This window comes from Ictidomys tridecemlineatus, chromosome 2 (assembly GCF_052094955.1).
Source record: "Ictidomys tridecemlineatus isolate mIctTri1 chromosome 2, mIctTri1.hap1, whole genome shotgun sequence".
NCBI classification, from domain to species: domain Eukaryota; kingdom Metazoa; phylum Chordata; class Mammalia; order Rodentia; family Sciuridae; genus Ictidomys; species Ictidomys tridecemlineatus.
This window is the reverse complement of record NC_135478.1, coordinates 7,767,606-7,787,681: the sequence shown is the minus strand read 5'-3', so window position 1 is coordinate 7,787,681 and position 20,076 is coordinate 7,767,606. Positions and strand designations below refer to the sequence as shown.

Below are 20,076 nucleotides of genomic sequence, written 5' to 3'. Positions count from 1 at the left end.
TGGTGCACCTGTTTTATAGGTAGCGGACCACAAACCATTCTGCCAAGGGACGGAAAGGATCTGTAGCCCATTCTCTTCATTTGGACTTTCTGCTCTGGGCTTCCCCACGGTGCTTTAAAACGGAATCTGTAGGAAGTTCGAGGTTTTATTGCACTAAAGTACGATCATATTTGAACTTATTTGCTTTCTTCCAGAAAATAGGAAGCAGGAGACAATGGATTAACTGATTAAGTCTCTAAAGAGAGAGAAAAGAGAATTGACAAGGACTTAACTCCAGTTTTGGCACCAAAGTCATTTTCTACATTTGGGAAAATTAATATACAACTCAGTATATTAACTGACAAGAAAACTGGTACCTATTGAAATGGTGTAATTTGAGATGAAATAAAACATGACTTTTTTATAAGTAGGAAATTAAGGAATTCGCATGGGTGATACCATTGAGAAAAAAGTTCACTATGAAAATTCACTTGTTAATTATTTATATTTGGAAAGTCTGTGTCTATAAACAGTCAAAAGTCTCTTGAGTGTTTTTTAGTCAACCTTGGTGTTCTTACCCCTATCCAAACTTGTCCTTCATTTTCCTGAATGAATGTCTAGAGTTAATCACTCTTAATGTGACTCCTTAGAGACATTCACACTCCATAGGTAAGTGACCAGAAAACTCCCCTGCCGGTGTTGGTTGCCAGTAAGCACTGAAGGAGTTTTATGACTTTGCAATATCCATGTTTTGTTTTCTTTAGAAAAATTTTTATTGGTGCATAATAATTATACAGAATAGGGGGTTCCATTGTGGTGTATTTCATATATGAATGTGACATAATTTGGTTCATTTCACTTCCAATACCTCCTTAATGTCCCCTCCATCCCTCTAATAACCATGATTTCATTTGGCCACAAAGGGATCCCAGTGAGCTAAGTGGACGTAGTTAAATAATTAATGAGGATTCTGAAGATAAGTTGGTGAGGGTATGCATGTTTATTGGCAAAGGACTTTCAAAAACTGTTAGGACTATTTGCTAACTTTGTATGTACGCATGCTCTGTCACACAGGGATGCATGTGCATGCATATCAAGATAAAAATAGTGGCTTTTTATTCCTGTATTATATGAAACAGCCCTAAATGGAAAAAGGCCAGCAGAATAATGGGTAAATTGTGGTATTCTTATACTATGAAAGACTGTTCCACAAATAGAAAGAACAAACCGAAGGTAGATGCAAAAATGTGGGTGAATTTTGCAAAGTTTTGAGTGAAAAGAAGCTAGGCAACAAAAGAATGTCTGTCTTTTTCCAAGACAGGGATTTAAACCTCCTTAGATAACACACATGTATTTGTTCTCTATTGCTGCCTGACAATTGAAGAATAATGTGTAATATCTTTGGGTCAGGAATCCAGGCATGGTGTAGGTAGATCAGATCCTCTGTTCAAGATTTCACCTAGCTGCTATCAAGTCATTGGTTGGGTTACAGTTAGCTTAATTGGGAAAGCTTAATCAGGGAAGAATATTTGCATTCTCACTAGCAGGCAAAATTCATTTTCTTAGAACTACAGGACATAGTGGATGCTGTCATCTGGAGGGTGATCTTAGCTTCTAGAGGCTACCTGTGGTTCTTATTACGTGAATCCTCAGGAAAGGCCTATATTCTCTATGCCAGTAGGTAGAGATCACTGAGGTCATATGAAGGCATGTCAGCCATAGTATAGTTGTAACCTATTGGGTGGTGAAGTTTGCTGGGTTACTTATGTCCAGAGATGGTTATTACATAGATTAAGCAAGATTAAAACAATTCTAGCTGCTATTGGCGCTTTTGTATATTAGGGAATTGGGACACTTCTCCCTTGAACTCATAAGTTTCTTGCTCAGTGTATTGAGTAGCTGAGATTACAGGTGCATACCTCTGCCCCTGGCTGCATAGTTGCTCTCCTTGACATGTGTGGGCAGCTGAACTTAAAGTCGCTCGTGTGAATTTTCAGGGATACCAAGTAAAACAGACACACTTTACCTTAAAACAAGCTTCAGGATGACCTCCACTCTCGGCCTCAGGCTCCCCAAAAGGGAGAGCAACAGTAAGTCACGAGAGGCTGGTGAGAGAGCGAGCACTTTCGGAAGTGGGCTTTTATTGCAGGGACTCTTGTTCTTTAGAAAGTTCTATCCAAAAAAAGGCCAGAAGGGGCTGGGTTACAAGGGACAGTTGAGTGTAACTTAACCTCAGGGGGTGACACCTACATCTGAAGGACATGTCTTTTACTTCCTGATCTGGGAGAATGCCCAAATCACCATGAAATGTAGTGATTTGTCAGAGCCTTTTGCTTCAGGACTAGAAGGGTCATTCATAGTGGCTTCCCACACAGTGTTTTCTTTCTTTTGGAGAGCTGTGATACATATCACAGGGAACCCTTCAAATGAGTTTGGTAGGCAGTGGGAGTTTGGATGCCACCTATCTGGTAGTGCCAGGCCCAACATGTGTCTGTCTATGGAGGGCCAAGGGGAATACTACTGGGGCACAAGCTTTTTGTGTCTGGTGTACAAAATAAGTTGGGTCAACATGCAGCATGCATCCAGAGTTGGGAAACAAACCATCAACTATGTTAGCATATTTGCAGAGAGTACCTCTGCTAGTGGGATACCTTTGAGCACATGGGCTCCATAGTAGGAGGTCAGTAGGATATTGGTAACTGGGTCAGGGGTTGATGGTCATCTAGGGAATGTGTTTTGGGCTCAAAGCATGGGCATAGCACTTGGACACTGCTGACTACCATGCAGCAGTTATATCCAGAAGGTAAAGTTTCCTTCCTTTTGTGATGTCCGTCCATTTACCCCTTACACATTCCTCTTATTTGGTCTTGTGGTATCTCTGAAGAATGGTCACAGTTATAGTCCTGTCTTTACTGGGAGAGTTGGGTTCTTTTGTGTTAGTTAGCTGAGACACAGGGAGGCAGCACAGTAAACAACTAATATAATAGAAGCATCTTAATTACTGTGAGAGAGGTGTTCCCTGGAGGACTTTTGGGAAGTTTGTAGATGCCATGACCATGGTGCTTCGTCAGCCAGAGGGGAGTGAGAGATGATGAGATCCGTGGGTCTCTGCCTTTTTGTTAAGTTCCTTGGGCATTATCCCTTGGGTCTCTTAAAAAAAGATGAGGTTTTAATGATCAAGGGTATCCAGGGTATCCAGAGCCAAGATGACTGCCTGGCATTTGCCCAGCTGTGTTGCTTCTTGGGTTTAGACTTTAATTAGGACCATCCTGGCTGAGGAATGGAAGGCAGCAACTCTTCTTTAAAATGCATATATGATTGTCAGTAGTTCCTTTCCCCCATCCTACCCCCAGGGATTGAACCCATGGGCTCTTTACCACTGAGCTACATCCCTACCTTTTTTTTATTTTGAGAGAACTTGTTGCTGAGTTACTGAGGGTCTCATTAAGTTGCACAGACAGAACTTGAATTTGTGGTCCTTCTGCTTCTGCCTCCTGAGTTGTTGGGCTAACGGGCATGTGCCACTGCACCTAGCTAGTAGTGCCCTTTTGTAATGAAGTCTCTGAATTCCACTTACTTTTCACTCAGTTGATCCCAAGGGGCTTTTCAGATTATCAGTGAGTCTGGAGGAGGAGTCACCTCCTCTAGCACCCTTGCCTCAGGCAAGGGACTGAAGTCAGAGGAAACCCTCCTCTCCTATAGGTAGAGTATACCAGAAGATTTAATTTTGGTTCTACCCTGTCTTAAGGAGGCCTAAATAGCAGTATGAAGCTCTGTCCTGTTTCTGTGACCTTTGGGTATTATAGGGTCACAGGCTCAGGATATATTAGAGTCTTTATTTCCAGAAGATACCAGTTGGTGGCCAGTCATTTGTTTTGATGGCAATACCATGAAGCTGAGAGGGGCAATTTCTTGCATTAGAACCCTTGGAAGAACTAACAGTCTTTATTTCAGATTAAGAAGAAGAAACAATTGTATTGAGTGGAAGAGTAATGGAGGTAATCACCCTTGCACAAACTGTGTATTATGCAAATTTTAATCATTGAAGCCCTATTTTTTTAAGATGGACACATATCTGTATTTATTTATTTTTTAATCTTTCAAAACGTATATTTACTTTAGTTGTAAATGGACCTTTATTTTATTTATTTATATGTGGTGCTGAGACTCAAACCCAGGGTCTCACACATGAAAGGCAAGCGCTCTACCACCGAGCCACAATCCTAACCCCCTATTTTATTTACTTTTATGTGGTGCTAAGGATCGAACCCAGTCCCTCACGTATGTGAGGCATGCACTCTACCACTGACCTATAACCTCAGCCTCCCCTATAACTTAAAACATTTGAGTTGTATTAACTATTTTATCTGGGTATCGAGGGGTCTCATTTTATTAATCAAATCTGTGTCAAAGTCTTACTTCTTAGTTTGTGATTATTTCTTGTATTAGAGGGCTTATTCTCAATATGAAACATTTGGTCCTATGACTGGAAAATTTAAGCAAGGCTCAAGTTAAATTTAGGGATGCCGGGCTGGGGATGTGGCTCAAGTGGTAGCCCGCTTGCCTGGCATGTGTGCGGCCCGGGTTCGATCCTTAGCACCACATACAAACAAAGATGTTGTGTCCTCCAAAACTAAAAAATAAATATTAAAAATTCTCTCTCTCTCTCCTCCCCCCCCTTTAAAAAAATTATCTTTAAAAAAAATAAAGTTAGGGATGCCTAATTTTTCGTCCATATTTACTCTAGTTTTAAAGGGTATAATACTTAAAGTTAGTGGGAACCCCAGGTATAACCATAATTTGACCTCTAGATTTAGTAATCCATATAATTATTTTAATTGGTGCACTTTAGCAAATGTTAAACTTAAATGTTTAATTATCCCCCCACCCCCATCTTGTGTTTTTTCTCCTTAAATCACTAAGTAATCTTCCATTGGTTAGTCCTGGCATTTGGCATTTACTCAGTATTAAATGTTTAAAGTTTTCCCTCTATTTTTCTTTCCTTTCTGTTTTTTTTGACTGGTGCTGCCTAAAGCGCAAGGCTTTTATAACTTTTTTGTTCTAAGTCTTTGAGCTGTCTGAAATGGTGGTTCTTGGTTTCTGTCTGTTGTTGATAAGAGGAAGAAAGAGGGTGGTCACAGAACCTAGTGCTTTGGTTCAGTTTCCCTCTGGGATAGTCAGACCTTAAGACAATCTGTCTTTCTACTCTTTTTTTTTTCTCTCTCTTTTCATTTTATATATATTTTTCTTTTTAAATAAAATCTTTGGAAGACTTGAATCATAAAGATCAGTAAATCTTTACCTAAAAGATTTAATCCCCTTTGTTTTTACCTGACAAACTCCTGGGTACTTCAGATGGCCCAGGATCAACGGTCTCCATTAGTTGTTTCTGTTACCCCGTTTGTAGGCTCTCACCTTTCTTTCTAGTGTGTCGCTCTAGATCTCTGTAAGGTGTTAGGGGTGTAGAGCAACAGGTATAAAGGACATAGGGTTTGCAAACCCCAGTGGATCATTGCTAGTGAGGTGCTATCGTCTCCCTTGTAAAGGGGGTGCCTCATCAGGCTGGGAGGTATAGTCACCTTCATAGAATATTCCATCCCCAGTGCAATGGGTAGTTAGAATGCCAGTCTCCCTCTAGCACTCTGCTGGCTCTCATATTTACCCACTGCCTATCTTCCCCTTCTGCTTCTCAGTGACAAATCAATCAACCAAATAAGGCCTTCAGAATATAGTTGGTTTCACTCTGACCACTACTGGGAGTGGCTGTTGACTGTGGTTGCCCCTCTTGTCCTATTATGGCTAGCAATTGTTCCCAAAGGTCCCTTAGATTGTCTGACTCCTTCCAAATTAGGGAGGGGAGTTTTGGCATTATTCAGTAGAGAAAAACAGCAATACACAGCAGTGCAGGCATAACTCAGTGAGCCATGGAGCCTTACAAAATTAGCTTCATGGGAGAGTCATGTGGTAAGGCAAGAGAAGTCTATTTTTGTGTCCCTCATGGCTGTGACCATACTCAATTTGCTACATCTTGCTGTATTTTTCTATTTGGGTCTGGAGATCTCCCTGCAGAGTGGCTATAAATTCTAGCCCTATCCAGAACAGGAGACTTACATCATGGTCAAGTGAGATATAATATAGGAGACAGCAGAAAAAACACATGAAATAACAGAAACATTTATGGGGCTGTGGCTCAGGGGCAGAGCGCTTGCGTAGCATGTGTGAGGCAATGGGTTTGGTCCTCAGCACCACATAAAAATATATAAATAAAGTCATTCTGTCCGAGTATAACTACAGGAAAAACAAATTAAAACCAAAAATTGCCCCTAAGAGCCGTGGAGAAGTACAGAAACAATAGAGTTCTCAATAGTGGGGTAGGGATTGAGAGAGAAAGGACATTTGGAACTCTGCTTTATTAAGGTATGTTGGCATTGTGCTTCAGACTTTCCCGCTGAGGTTGTGGATTGACTAATGTAGAGAAAATACCATTTGAAGATTGACTTTCTTAAGTCACTCTGGTGTTAGCAGCTTGATGTGTTGCTTTTTTCATCAGTTGAAGGAAGAGACCATGTAGTCAATGACAACACAGGGGAGAAGCTTTAACTAGGCCAAAGGTGGCAGGAATGATTGGGGAACACCTTCACCATACAAGGGAGTGGTCTACTGCTGAACCATATCCCAGTCCTTTTTTATTTTGAGACAGGGTCTTACGCCTCAATTTTGTGATCCTTCTGCATAAGCTCCCTGAGTAATTCAGATTATAGATGTGTGCCGTCATGCCCAGCATGACTAGATTTCAAATAGCTTATCTGTAGATATAAAGGGATGCTAAGGTAGCGAGTAGATGAAGTTTATGACACCCTTTATATTCAAGCATAACATCTGTTATTGTACATATGAAAATATGGTCTTTTATTCCATAGCAGGTATCGAAAATGAAATTGGAGCTGAGATAAATTGATGAGCACAGTTTATTCTTTGGCTGTTTACCATCCATTCTGCACACATTGGATAGTCCTCAAAATAATTAAACAGGTATCTTATTTCTGCTTAAGAAGATAAAAAGGAAAAAAAAAAAAAAAACTCGATTCTTCTCCAAAGAGTGAAAAATGCACAGTCCTATAGTCATTGCGTCTACCCCCAAACCATGTTAATTACTCCTCAAATTTACTTCCTCACTGAATATTCTGATAACTGAAGATAATATTATAAACTTAATCTCTCATGTATATAAAATTAGGGAAAAGAATGGTTATTTTTTCTTTTGCTCATTTTTATTTTTTCTTTGACATTTTTTATTGATGCTCTATAGTCATACATAATGATGAGATTTGTTGTTACATATTTTATACATGTATACAATATAGCAATGATTAGTTTGTTAGTAAAGATATACCTAGGACAAGGAAAGAAAAAAACACAAAACTGTAATTGGTCTCAAGACTGTAGTTTATAATTCATTTCGTTTATGACCATATTTATATTTCCTGTTATGCTGTCATGAGTCAGAATTTCAGCTGCTCTGTGTACCTGGTAGAGTCACTCAAAACCTTATTCCCCAAGTGTCCATGTCCTCCCTTATCCTGCCTTTTTCAGTTGTAATTTTCTATCAGCTTATTCTGTGAAGTCCTTGTGGTTTGTACACTTCCACCTTGTTCCAGTTGTGTGGTAGTGCTACATTTTCCCTTTGGTATTTGAGATTAATTAATTCTGCCAATAGATTACTCCCCCCACCCATTATCCATTTTTAAACTTGTTTGTTTCTTGGTTTATTGCCATATGAAGCCCAAAATGGCCAGGTGTCAATCTCAACCTCCAGTGTACTAAGATGTAATTGTGTTTCCTTGGGAAGCATTCCTAACTAAGATCTTCAGACCTGAAGCATTTGTAAATTGCTGGGATTGGAAGCAAAAATAGTTTAAGGAACAATTCCACTTTTACCATCAATTCTTGGTCCAGGGCATTTTGTCTGTGGGAAACAGTACCATGTAAAACTCTTGATTCAAAGCATATAACCTATTCTGTGAGATGGAATCCCTTCTGTTAGAGTAGTCTCTTCCATTTGGCCCTGTAAGTGAATGTTCAATAAGCCATTCTACCTTTCATTCAGATAAACTATGAGTGACAGTGTATGATAAAACCACTTGATGGCATGAACATGGCAGTGAAAAGAGTTTTTTGATGAGAAAGAAGGCTGTGAGTGCCATGGTTGTGGGTAAAGCATTTGAGTGTGCAGGTGGGTTCTAGCAGAAGTATAACCAGTAGAAAAACAGAGCCACATCTGGAACTTTATTCTGGTAAGGAAGAATCTTAGTTCCTATGGCAATAAATAATTCTCTGGTATATCCATTGTTGATGTTGCTCTTTACGCTCCCACCCATGGGTTATGGCAGATCGCATACATGGTGACCAGGTTGGTGACTCACTATAAAAATTAAAAAAAAAAAAAAAAATGAGAGCACTTGGATCTCTCTCTACTTGAAGATGTTTCTGAAATCATGTGAGATAATAGGTCTATTGCTGTAAATTATTAAAAAAAATTAAGAAATTTAGGCCAGTATTGCTCTCTTAACTGACCTCTAGGTGTGGTCCGCAGACCCTCTAAAACTGATAATGACCCTCCAGAGAGGGAGACTGATTTAACTGCTCAGGTCATCAGGAGTTTGTGAGATATGTTAGACAAAGGGAAAAGATATTAACAATGGAGAGAAAACAAGATTTTGTGCATGAGGGTAAAAGAAGAAGGGAAACAATTATCTTATGGACAAGGGTCATCCTAGGGAGAGGGGGACAAGAGGTTCCTGGCACCTGCAGTCACCATTCTTCCTCTTTAACAGCCAGAGACAAAATACCTAGGCTTAAGGTAGCTAATGCCTAAAATTTTTTAAAAAATGGGGATAAAGAATCATTTTAGGCCAATTTGAGCCCAAGGGGGATAGCAAAAGAACATTATATTATGTAAATGCCAGATTGAGCAAAGATAATGGTAGCTGTAGATTAGTGATTAAATATCCAATCCATAGGTATCATGAGAGAAATACAAGGGAATTAGGCAGATTATATACATTCTAGAATATGTAATTGATTTATTTTTTGAGACAGATTCTCTCTATGCTGCCCAGACTAGTCTAGAACATTTGGGCTCAAGTGATTATTTGTGTCTTAGCCTCTTGAGTAGTTGGTACTGCAGGCACATGCCATCATGCTGTACTATGCATTAAGATATTTTAGTGTAAGTAATATGAAATAAATTTATGGCAGATTAATTTAAAAGAAGTTTCATAATTTGGTCTCATTAAATACCAAGTTTACATAAAGGGCATTATTTGGGTTTTGCTCATGCATAATCTGCCTAGCATGCACAAGGATCTGGGTTTAATGCTAAGTACCACACACACAAGAAAATTGGCACTCAATAGTCATACCTGGATATCTTCCTAAATTTAAACATTGTTCTTTTATAGCCCTACACATGTACCTTATACAACATGGAGGAAAAATTGGTATTCTTTCACTTTTAACTGTAGGGTTGACTACATTTCTTTTTGTTTTGTCTTTTTTTTTTTTTTTTCCTTTCCCAAGATGGGATTGAACACAGGACCTTAACACATGCTAGACAACCACTGTACATTCCCCAACACTTGATCTTATTTTTCTTGTTTTCTTACAGTAACATTATTTTTTGCCTTAAAACATCCCTATGTATGCTCAATATATAGCAAATTAAAGTATATTCCTGTCAGTTATGTTTGGCTTAACACATGAAACTCCCTGGACCTTAATTAAGATAGTTCATATGACCCAAAATCAATTAATATATGGTCTTCAAGGATAAAATATTATAAAACCTTTCTCCACTGTTTCTCCTTTTGATCAGTCATCATTGCCTATTCTTAAATCTGGAAATAAATGAGTAAGTAAATGGTACTGATAATCAAGTACTGAAGTCTTAAATGCTGTGATTATATTCATAAAGCTTCCTATAGTCAACTTTCAATAATACTAAGATTACTGATTCTGTGCAATAATAGTTGGTAAGTATTTTGTTTTTTTTTATACCTTGATTAATATTCCATTCATTTCCTGTTTAACAGCTTCCCAGATGTGGTGTGCTGTCTGGTCAGACCTTGGAAGGCTGTCCTGAGGTACCTCAACACCTTTCTTATCATACACAGTCTCTGGAGATAATACCTCCATTGTAGCCCTCTTTCTCCAGGACCACAGGTATGATATAATGTTGATAATGTCTTCCTCCAGAATAACATTCAGTTGTCACATTAATATATAATATCTTTTAATCCTTTTTTGCTTCTGGTAGGAACATATTCCTCACTTAATAAGTTATAATCATAAATTAAAATAATCAGAGACTTTTTTTACTTTAGAGGCTTTAGTAACCTCTTCTAATGCCTCTGTAGTTTCTGGATCATATATGATAATCTAGTTGCCCTTAGGCTTTGTTATAAGGAGTTGCCACATATCATTAAGATAAGCAAAGACTGGTTATCTGCTGGGCTCCCTGGAAATAAAAGATCTCAGAGATCCAGAGCTGGTCATTATCTGTAACCCCCCACTGTGCATTATGCTCTGGGTCATCAGTACCCACAACAGTTGTCATTGCTATTGTAGTCTTTCTAGACATCTGGAACCAAATCTAGATCTGATGTTTCACTTAAAGGAGAAAGTGTTTTCCCTCTTTTTAGTCCCTTGCTAGACAATACAATACTGGAAGAAGTTACCTCTTTTCTGTATCTTTGGATGCTTTAAGAACCCCTTAAGATTAATTGAGAGAATAGCACTGGAAGTTCATGGACCATATGAATGGCACTGTTGAATGTCATGCATAATTGAACTTAGAAGAATATTGCTGTTTTTCATCCTTTATCAACTGTCCCTAATAAAGGACAAAGATCCAGGAAACTGGCAAAACTTGAATTCATCTTGGTGCTAGAGTGCTGTACCCCAGGACTTATCAAAAGTCCTTTTAGAGTAGAAGAGCTGCGTCCCAATAATAAGCTCTTGTTGGAAAAATTGTACCACCGATGACATCATCAGCAAAAATACCCCAACACTACCACAAGTCGCTGCACCAACAGATAGTTCACAATGCATACAAGTGAGTTCACAATGCATACAAGTGACACATAGTCTAGGCAAGTTCTGCAAGCAGTTCAGTGATGGCTATTGCAGAAGCTGTAGATTAGTTTTATCTTCACCGGCACTGGGATGAAGATAGGAATTCTGGCAATAATGGCTAAAGAAAAAAATTGTGTAACATTCCAGAAAGCACTAAAAGAAAACAATTTTCTTAACAATTTACATTATCTTCACCGGCACTGGGATGAAGATAGGAATTCTGGCAATAATGGCTAAAGAAAAAATTGTGTAACATTCCAGAAGGCACTAAAAGAAAACAATTTTCTTAACAATTTACATTATCTTGAAGAAAATTATTAAATATAATGAAAAGGAAAGGTGAAAGTAAACAAACAGATCTGTTAACCTCCTTTTTTGTTTACATATTAAAACAATTCTTAACAGTTATTTACCCAATTTAAATTAAACCATTTAAATTACGTGAATAAAAAAAAATTTGGATCCATTTTTTCATGAGCGCTCATCATATATGATATATGGACATACGTACATTCAAACATATAACACAAAACACAAGGGTGCACACATAATATAATACATACAACACATAACATAATAGTAAAGGCCTTATAACTTTTTACAGGTGAAATCTCCATTGCAATGTTTAAAAACTCTATAGTCAAAAAAAAAAAAATAGAACTGATCAGCAAAACATTAACCTAGGTCTGTATGAGCTCAAAAAACAAAATAGAACTTCATGATATGGGAAAGGGCAATAATAAAATAGATATTGAAAAAAGCATCCTGGTTCTGTCGCAGATGTAAGGATAGTCAAATTGGAGTTTTGGATATCAGCTGTTATGGATTTGAGCCAAATCATCTTCTTTTTGGTCTGTAGAAATCGTTTTAGTTAATATCTCTGGAATCCAAATCGGCTGCTGTTCTTCCTGTGGAAACACACAAACAGACCCCTGACTCCAGACAATTACTAGGTCAGGATTTTAGTTAATCTCTCTGGAATCCAAATCGGCTGCTGTTCTTCCTGTGGAAACATACAAACAGGCCCCCGACTCCAGACAACCACTGGGTCAGGACCTTGGTTAATCTCTCTGGAATCCAAATCGGCTGCTGTTCTTCCTGTGGAAACACACAAACAGACCCCCAACTCCAGACAATTACTGGGTCAGGACCTTTCCATTGTCCTGTTAGAATATCTTTCCAAAGTACCTTGGGCTTATGTACATTTTTTGGACACATATGCCTTTCTGCAGCACTAAGTCCTGATGAATCCAAATTTAAAAAGTTTAGAGTAAAAAGGGTTATTTTAAGTTTATCTTTGGGGAATATATACCCCTTCCCAATTCCGTCTTTTTGCTTTAATAAGTACATTTTAATAGTTTGATGAGCTCTTTCAACTATGCCTTGTCCCGGTGGATTGTATGGGATTCCTGTTATATGAGTAATGCCAAATGATGAGCAAAATTGTTTAAAAGAGGTAGAAGTATAACCAGGGGCATTATCTGTTTTTAACTGTTTTGGAATGCCCACAGTGGCAAAATTTTGTAAGCAATGAGCTATAACATCTTTAATTTTTTCTCCAGCATGAAGGGAGCCCATCAAAAATCCAGAAGAAGTATCAACTGTAACATGCAAATATTTTAATTTTCCAAATTCTGGCAAGTGTGTGACGTCTATCTGCCAAATATGGTTAGATATCAATCCTCTAGGATTGACTCCAAGATTAACTTGTGGTAAAAAGGTCACACAATTTTGACATTGTTTTATTATTTGTCTAGCTTGTTCCTTAGTTATTTTAAAACGCTTTTGTAAAGTATTAGCATTGACATGGAACCTTTTATGAAAATTTATAGCTTCTAGTGTAGAGAAAATAGGTATGTCATGTGTAGTTTTATCTGCTAAATCATTGCCCAAACTAAGGGCTCCAGGCAATCCTGTATGTGCCCTGATATGTCCTATAAAGAATGGATCTTTTCTGTCCCAGATTAGACTTTGTATAGTGGAAAACAAAGAGAAAACAGTAGAGGAAGGGGAATTCCTACCAGCATCTTCAAGGGATACTATAGCATTAACTATATACTGACTATCAGAAAGTAAATTAATTACAGAATCTTTAAACATCACAAAAGCTTGTAATACTACACTAAGCTCTACCTTTTGAGCTGATTGTTTGGGTACTAAAAATGTAACAGTTTGTGGGAATGATTTGAACTCCTATCTCTGGAGTTAGTACTGATCTGGCGGAGGCGCAGATGTCCAACCCTGCGCTCTCCCTCTGGTTTGTCTGATGAGGGATCTGATGTCCTGGGCACTACCCTGATGGGGTTGCTGGGTTCCTCCAGTGCTCCGTATATTTGTGGTTTGGGGCCCCGGAGCATTAGGGCCCCCTGTCCATTTTTTAGCAACGGAGCCTGATGCCTTTGTCCAGGATATTGTGGATAAACACCTTGTCCTTGTTCGTTTTTTGATAATGGAGTACCCTCTATGGTGGTTTGAGAACGGCATTCATTAGCCCAATGTCTCCCTGTACGGCATCGTGGACAAATACCCGGTATTCTACTCCTTTGATACCTAGTTTTGTTAAACCCTCCTCCTATGGGGCAATTCCTTTTAAAATGTCCTGTTTGTTGACAATTGTAGCATGTTCTTGGCCTGGCATATAAAGCCTGTTTTACTGCAGCTGCCACAATTTGCCCTTGTTCATTAATGTCTCTGGCATCTAAAGTCTGTTTTACTGCAGCTGCCATTACTTGCTCTTGTTCATTAATGTCTCTACATAATTTAATATATGTGTTTAAATCTTCCTGTTTCCATGGTCTAATGATATCTCTGCACCAACGATTCGCTTGGTCATAAGCCAGTTGTTTTATTAATGGCATTGCTTGTTCTGTATTCCCAAAAACTCTGGTAGCTGTTTGAATAAGCCTATCTACAAATTCAGCATAAGGTTCATTAACTCCTTGTATTATCTTAGATAATTGACCTTGTAAACCTCCATGTCCTTGTAAAGTCTTCCATGCCTTAACTGCATCTACAGCAATTTGTAAATATACACCAGGATCATATGCAATTTGTTGCTGCCGATCCTCATAAGATCCCTTTCCTAACAACATATCTAGATTTCTCTGAGGATAACCAGCTGCTGCATTTTGCCTAGCCGTCTCCTTGCAAAATTCCTCATTGGCAACCTTCCATAACAGGTATTGTCCTCCATTTAGCACAGCTTTACAAACATTAGCCCAATCTGCTGGTGTCATGTTTAAGTTGGTAATGGATTCGACCAAGCTTACAGTGAAGGGTGCTTGAGGACCATAGGTTGTTATAGCCTCTTTTAGCTCCTTTACTGTTTTGAAATTTAAACCCTGGTAAATTCGCTGCCCTCCTACCTCAAATACAGGGCATACTTGAGATCCTGTCTCAGGATCCCAACTATCAACTGCGGGGGTTGGGGGTCTCCTAACATATGGAGGTGGTGCTGTTGATTGGACACTTATGCCCTCTGGTAGAGGTGGTGCTGTTGGTTGGACACTTTCGCTCTCTGATAGAAAGGTGTTATTAGCAGTCTCCTGTTGTAACTTTTCCCCCCGATGGCTTTTTCTGCTCTATACTTCCTTCCTCTGTCTCACTAGTTCGAAAGACCTTCTCTTTTACTTGAATCTTTTCCTCTTTCTGACTAACTTGAGAGACCTTCTCTTTTACTTGAATCAATATGTCTTCTCCTTCCTCTACCTTTGTCTGAACTGAAGGCTTTGGACTAAGCAAACCAGATACCAACGCCCACAATGTCAATGTGCCAACTGGCAGAGTCCCTGGGTTGTTCTTTTCTATTCTTTTTAAATCTTCACCATGATGGTCCCACTGTGATATATTTAACAACTCCTCCTTAAAAAGCCATGGGCTATATTTTTGTATTGTATCAACGTATGCCCTGACTGTTCTTGATTTTACTGAGATGCCTCCTTCCTTTAACAATTTACTTAACAGTCTTTCGGTTTGTTTTTTACTAATTGCTGATCCCGTATTTCTACTATAATACAACCCAGCAAGATAACAGCAAACAAAACCGAGACAGAATGAAATAAAGTTGGAACAATAATTCATTATATCAGCCTTTCTATCCTCCTGAAATGTGTATCCGTCCTTTCTCCCTATCTGTTCCTCAGACGCAAATAGTTTTTCCTCAGATGTGAGTGGCTTTTCTTCTGTCTCACTCATTTCCAGGGACAGGCAACTTAAAACAAAAATGAAGCAAAACAAAAGAGGAAACTTAGAATGGCTACCCATCCTCTCGCCCTGCCCTCAGGGGCGAGCAGTTTACTTACCCTCAGTCGCTCCACCAAATGCCTCAGTCTGGCTGGGCACAATTCAGGAGCCACTTGTCAAAAGAAACTAACTTTATTTTTAGAACTACAAACGCCAAGCAAAACAGCTCCTCAGGAAAAAATCCTCAGAGCCCAACTGCCACCACCGGCTTCCACAAGCCTCTTACCCACACAAGCCTCCTCCTCTTGAGGCCGATTGGCTGGGTTGTGTGGGCAGAGCCAAAGAAGTCCCCCAATGAGCAGCTCCGTGGAGGAGCCCATCAGCTAGATGTTGCTGGGGCTGCTGTGAGCCAATCATCAGCTGGCAGTCTGAAGGGCAGGGAAACAGTCCAATGAACATCACCGCAGAGGAGCCAATCAGCTAGATGTTGCTGGGGCCGCTGTGAGCCAATCATCAGCCGGCAGCTGGAAGTTTGCTGGGGCCCCTTTGGCTGTGGCTCTCAACAGTGCTGAGCAACACATTGCTTAAGATGATGTCAGGAAACAAAACAAATCTTTTTATCATTTGGGATCTTTTATCTCACAGGTAGAAAGTAAGAATCACATGCCTTTTTATTATTGAGGCCACAATACTAGATGTTAACAACAATAGCCTTTTTGGGATTACAGACATTACTGGTAATAACTAGTTTACTTTTCAAAATAATTTATAGTTGCTAGGATTTTAGAAAATAATTTGATTGGAACTTTCATGTTCCTGGTGGGTCCTGTATAATTAGTCTAATTGACAAACACAGTGGTCTCCACAAACAATTCCTTTTAAATTAGACTAAAATGAATTATCTCCTGCGTTTGTTTATCTTGTCCAGAGCTGTTTTTATAAATTGTTGATCTTAACTCTGCCGCATAAGAGCAAGTACCTGGAGAATACACATTCTTGATCTGCCTAAGGGCTTTTAGTTTTATTTTCATTTTTTAATTTTTTTTTGTATGTGGGGGTGGTGGTGTGCTTGGGATTGAACCCAGGGGTGCTCAATCACTAAGCCATAACCCTAACCCTTTTTTTTTTTTTTTATTTTGAGGTAGGATCTTGCTAAGTTGCTTAGGGCCTCACTAAATTGCTGAGGCTGGCTTTGAATTTGCTATCCTTCTGCCTCAGCATCCTGAACTGCTGGGATTACAGGTGAGTACTACTGTACCTGGTTAGTTTTGTTTTTTTCACATGAAAGTTTATATTTAAATAGATTCCATATCAAATAAACAATACCATGACTTCTGTGAGACTCTGTTGCTAATCAGGACCCAGAGAATATACAACCTTGATCTGACCTCTTGCCTTTAATGTGATAGGGGCAAGATAAAAATGTATAAAAATAGGTTTGGGCAAGATTTGTGATTATCTAGTCCAGACTATGAGGTGCAGACCACTAGGTGTTTCCCTTCTTGCCCTCCTGATTGTAAACTGTGGATAATCAAAACACCAGTGAGACCACATTATGTATTCCACGTAGACCTTCTGATAAGGGGCCTTCTCAGTAGGGCCTCATTGCCTGGTATATACATAAGAGTCAATTAAAGTCTTATTTGATATTGCTCCTTTGTTACTGCAAGGGGAAATCAGACATGTTTTGTCCTTATTTTTAAAATTTATTTATTTATTTTTCTAGTTTCAGTTTTGTTATGATTCACAATTAAAAACATGTATTTTTCATATAGAACATTTTATGTCTTTTTGTGTTGTGAACTGGCTGTTTAATGTATGTAATTGCACATACTTTGTGTGTGTGCGTATAGTTAGTGCATGTAAAAATGTATTCTTAGCAACTTTCCAGTATCTAGTATATTGCTATTCATTGTAGTCACTGTGATATAAAATAAGTCTCTTGAACTTAACCCTCTTATTTAATAAATTTTGTATCCTTTCCAAATTCTTTCCCTCCAAGTCTCTGATAACCACCGTTTTACTGTTTCTGAGTTCAATTTTTTTTAATCCCATTTATAATGAGGTCATTTGATATTTTTCTTTCTGCTTCTGGCTCATTTCACTTGCCATGATGTCCTCTAGGTTTATCCATGTTGTCACCAAGGAAAGATTTCCTTTTTTAAAGCTGAATAATATTCTACAGTGAGTATATATATTACATTTTCTTTTATCTATTCATTCTTTTTCGGACACTTGAATTGTTGAAATAGCTATTGTTAGTAGTGTTGGATGAATGGGAATGCAAGATGTCTGAGGTTGTTCTGATTTCATATTCTTTGGAAATATACCCAGTAGAGGGATTGCTATATTAAATGGCAGTTTTATTTTCATTTTGGTACCAATGATTGAGCCACATCCCCAGTCTTTTTTTTTTTTAATATTTATTTTTTAGTTATAGGTGGACACAAACAATATATTTATTTTATTTTTATGTGGTGCTGAGGATTGAACCCTAGTGCCTCACGCATGCTAGGCAAGTACTCTATCTCTGAACCACAACCCCGGCCACCCCAGCCTTTTTTTTTAAAGACAGGATCTCACTAAGTTGCTAAGGGTCTCGATAAGTTGCTGAGGCTGACTTGTTCTTGTAATCCTCCTGTGAGTTGCTGGGATTATAGGTTAGTGCCACCATACCTAGCTTTATTTTTAATTTGTTGAGAAGCCTTTGTACTGTTTTTCAAAATGGCCATACTAACTCATTTTGAAATTGAACTCCTTATCCTATATATAGCCTGCAGATTAATTGATGTTAAATGTATAGATTTGCTTTTGGGTACTGTGTTTTGTTTCATTATCCTGTGGGTATAATTTTATTTCACTGTATGCAATTTTGTTTCCTATAGCTTTGTGGTAGATTTTTCAAATTAATTTAGTGTGGCTCTGGCTTCACCCCCCCCAACCCTTACCCCCTCCCCCAAAATTCCTTAGGTTGTTTTGGGCATTTGAGATTTATCCCAGGGATAAATTTTACTTCCTCTTTGTGAATGATTCCATGTGCTGTGTTTTAGTATTTTGGTGAAAAATTTTATACCTGCATTAATCATAAATATTTGTCTGTAATTTTATTTTTTCATGTTGTCCTTATCTGACTTTGATAACAGTAATGCTGTCCTCATAAAAATGAATTTGGAGTTATTGCTCTTCAGTATTTTAAAGGGTGCAAAAAGGATTCCTATTAGTTATTTAGACATTTTGTATGTAGAATGCACTGTAAGACACTGAATCTGGGCTGTTCCTTGCTGGTAAATTAATTATTATTATCATCATCATTGTCACAGTGTTAAAAATGACAATGGTAATAATAATTATTATTTTTATTTTGGTTGTGCTGGGGATGGAGCCCTGGCCCTGGCATACTAGGCAAATGTTCTATTTCTTTTTTATTTTTTGGTGTAGATGGACACAACACAGTACATTGTATTTTTATGTGGTGCTGAGGATCGAACCCAGGTCCTACCCGTGCTAGGCGAGTGCTCTACCGGTGAGCCACAACCCCAGCCCCAAATGTTCTATTTCTAGCTACACTGTGGCCCCTGGATGTTAGATTTTTGATTAGTGATTCAGTCTCATTGCTTAACCACTTGTATTTTATTTCTTCTTCATTTAATCTTTTTCTTTCTTTTTTGTTACTGGGGATTGAACCCACGGGGGCTCAACTACTGAGCCCTATCCCCAGCCCTATTTTGTATTTTATTTAAAGATAGGGTCTCACTGAGTTGCTTAGGGCCTCGATAAGTTGCTGAGGCTGGCTTTGAACTCACCATTCTCCTATCTCAATCTCCCTAGTTACCAGGATTATAGGCGTCCACCACCACATCCAGCCCTCTTCATTTAATCTTTTTTTTTTTAAATTTTTTGTAGTTGTAGATTAACAACATGCCTTTATTTTGTTTTGTTTTTATTTTTATGTGGTGCAAAGAATTGAACCCAGTGCTTCACACATGCTAGGCAAGTGCTGGGGGACTGAGCTACAGCCCCAGCCCCTCAATTTTGGTAGGTTTTATTATCTAGAAATTTGTTCATTGCTGTTAGATTGCCAAATTTGTTCTGTGATTGTTTTGTATCATTGGATTCAGTTGTAAAGGCATCTCTTTCATTTCTGAGGGCTAATGTATGCTAGAAAAGTTCTTTGTTAGCCCAGTATTGTTTCTACCTCATTGTTTCTCTCTCCTGTTGAAGTACTGTATATCAGAATTTGCTGTTTTGTTACATTTCCATAAATACCATAAGGTTTTTTTTTTACTTTCTCCTTTGACCCTACATTTTTCTAATGCCCTGTCTTTGAGATCATGGGTTCTTTATTCTGTCCCATTAGTCTGTTGATGTTCTTTATTGCATTTTTAATTTTTATTTATTTATTTTAATATGAAAGAGGTTATATGAAGGAATAAGAAAAATAGAAGCAGAACTATTAAAAAAACAGACCTTTTGGTAATGCTATAAGGTTCTTTCATAAGACCCACCAAATTATCAGGAGTTTGGCAAACTTCAATTTGGTGCTGTCCTTGCAGATTTTATTTATTTATTTATTTATTTGATGTAGATGAACACAACACAATGTCTTTTTATTTTTTTATGTGGTGCTGAGGATCGAACCCGGGTCCCGCCCATGCTAGGCGAGCGTTCTACCGCTAGCCAAAATCCTAGCCCCAGATATTTTCTTTACTCTGCCTTGAGCACCAAGCAGAGGTCAGAACATAGTGTTTGAGACTCTGCTGAGGCTAAGCAATAGTTGAAATG

The 20,076-nt window shown here is 38.4% G+C and overlaps 1 protein-coding gene across 13 annotated transcripts in view; it reads left to right on the top strand.

Moving 5' to 3' along the window:
- Window positions 1–20,076, top strand: part of LOC101958327 (uncharacterized) — a 31,570-nt gene that overhangs the window by 717 nt on the left and 10,777 nt on the right. For 2 of the 13 annotated variants that reach the window (XM_078028628.1, XM_078028582.1), the window contains exons 3-7: window positions 20–158; window positions 6,903–7,011; window positions 10,071–10,200; window positions 14,211–16,536; window positions 17,419–17,478. The gene's annotated coding sequence lies outside the window, so the exon portion shown is untranslated. Of the gene's footprint in view, window positions 1–19; window positions 159–6,899; window positions 7,012–10,070; window positions 10,201–14,210; window positions 16,537–17,418; window positions 17,479–18,732; window positions 19,330–20,076 lie in introns of all 13 variants that reach the window. The other 11 variants (XM_078028608.1, XM_078028573.1, XM_078028619.1 and 8 more) reach the window with 8 other exon arrangements.